A 2,563-nucleotide genomic window follows, 5' to 3' on the forward strand; every position below is an offset into this window, starting at 1 on the left:
TGTTTAGAGCGCTTATGGCTTCGAGGTTCCTATGAGTTAGCGACAACCCCACTATTATCACAAAAAAGGGTCATGGGCTCGTCGATGTTTGGAACAACTTCCAAATACTTAAGGAATTTTTTAAGCCATACAGCCTCTTTGGATGCTTCACAAGCAGCCACATATTCTGCTTCCATCGTGGAGTCAGCAATGCAAGATTGCTTAATACTCATCCACACAACAGCTCCACCATTAAGGATGAATACATATCCCGAAGTGGATTTCCTGGAATCCTTATCCGCTTGGAAATCGGAGGCGATATATTTCGTCATAGTCAGGTCAGTACCTGAGTATGTAAGCATCAAGTTCCTAGTTCTTCGAAGATACTTGAGAACATGCTTAACAGCAATCCAGTGCTCGGGTCCAGGGTTGGATTGAAAACGGCTAACTACGTCAACGGCGAAACATATATCAGGTCTAGTGCAAAGCATAGCATACATGAGGCTTCCTACGACAGAGGTGTAAGGAATTTTCCTTATGTCTTCAATCTCTTGTGCAGTCTTGGGAGACTGGTCCTTAGAGAGTGAGACTCCATGCCTAAAGGGTGTTTGGCCCTTCTTGGAGTCTTGCATCGAGAAGCGATCCATCACCTTATCAATATAAGATGCTTGAGAGAGCGACAGGGTCCGGTTGTTCCGATCTCGAAAGATTTGGATCCCCAGAATGTATGCGGCTTCTCCTAGATCCTTCATATCGAATTGCTTTGCTAACCAGACCTTAACCTCAGATAATTTACCCACATCGTTACCTATGAGTAATATATCATCAACATATAATACCATAAACACAAATTTGCCTTCGTGTATTAACTTGTAAACACAAGGCTCATCTATTGACTGTTCAAAGCCGAAGCTTTTCACAGTTTCATCGAATCTAATATTCTATGACCTAGATGCTTGCTTTAGTCCATAAATGGACTTAAGTAATTCACAAACCTTGGTCTCTTGACCTTTTTCCACAAAACCGTCTGGTTGAGCCATGTAAATGCGTTCGTCAAGATTGCCATTCAGGAAGGCTATCTTGACATCCATTTGCCAGATCTCATAGTCGAGAGTTGCAGCTATGGATAGGAGTATGCGGATGGATTTAAGCATCGCGACTTGCGAGAAGGTTTCTTCATAGTTAATCTCTTCTTGTTGGGTATAACCCTTCGCCACAAGTCGTGCTTTGAACGTCTCGACGTTCCCATCCGGACCCCTTTTCTTCTTGTATATCCACTTACACCCTACGGGTTTAATCCCTTCAGGAAGGTCTACAAGTTTCCAGACTTTGTTGACATACATCGAGTGCATTTCAACTTTCATGGCGTCAAGCCAAAGGTTTGATTCAGAACAAGCCATTGCTTGGCTATAGGAAACAGGGTCATCCATGTCAGAGACGGCTACGAGAGAGTCTCCATATGACATGTACCTGTCAGGCTTTTGAGTAGCCCTCCCACTACGTCGAAATACTACTTGACGAGATTCTGATGAGTTATGTTGTGTTTCAGTTGGGGTAAGAACAGTTCTTACAGATGAGGTAGAAGCTTCCTCACCCAACTTTTCTTCAAGCACAATTTTGCTTCTAGGTTTCACGTCTTTCATAAAGTCCTCCTTAAGGAAACGAGCATTCGTGCTAACGAAATTCTTGTCATCCTCGGGAATATAGAAAGTAAAACCTTTGGTTTCCTTTGGATATCCAACGAACAGACACAATTCTGACCTACTAGCCAACTTGCTAGTCTTTTGCCTCAGCACGTGTACGGGGCATCCCCAAATTTTGATGCGGCCAAGATTTACTTTACGGCCAGTCCATCGTTCATAAGGAGTACCATGAACCGTTTTGGACGGAACTTGGTTCAGAATGTAAGCGGCTGTTTCGAGGGAATATCCCCAAAAGGAAAGAGGGAGTGATGAGTAACTCATCATTGATCTAACCATCTCCATAAGAGTTCGGTTTCTTCTCTCTGACACTCCGTTTTGTTAAGGTGCGCCAGGTGCGGTAAGCTGAGAAGCGATACCTTCTTCTTTAAGAAAGTCATTGAACTCTCCAGACATATACTCACCACCTCGATCAGATCGAAGGGTTTTGATCACTTTGCCAGTTTGTTTTTCCACTAAAGCCCTAAAGACCTTAAATACGTTACAGGTCTCGGATTTGTGTTTATGCAAATAGACAAAACCATATCGCGAGTAATCATCAGTGAAGCTAACGAAGTATTCGTATCCTCCACGTGTCTGTTGGTTGAGTGGACCACATACATCAGAATGTACTAGTTTCAGCAACTCAGTGGCTCTTCGACCCTTATCGGAGAAAGGTCGCTTAGTCATTTTTCCTTCTATGCAAGATTCACAAGTAGGTAGTGAACCTATTGCAGAGGCTTGGAGTGGAGTGTCCCTTACAAGTCTCTTAATCCTATCTAGACTGATATGACCAAGTCTTAAGTGCCCTAGGTATGTTGATTTTGTTAGATCGGAGGATTCAGAAAGTTTGATCCTCTTTGGCTCCCTAATTATATCATTATCTATTTCGGTGTCTAAAAGAG

The sequence above is a fragment of the Urtica dioica genome, chromosome 2 (assembly GCF_054948205.1).
Source record: "Urtica dioica subsp. dioica isolate 48M chromosome 2, U.dioica_male_clone48M_v1_H2, whole genome shotgun sequence".
Classification (NCBI taxonomy): domain Eukaryota; kingdom Viridiplantae; phylum Streptophyta; class Magnoliopsida; order Rosales; family Urticaceae; genus Urtica; species Urtica dioica.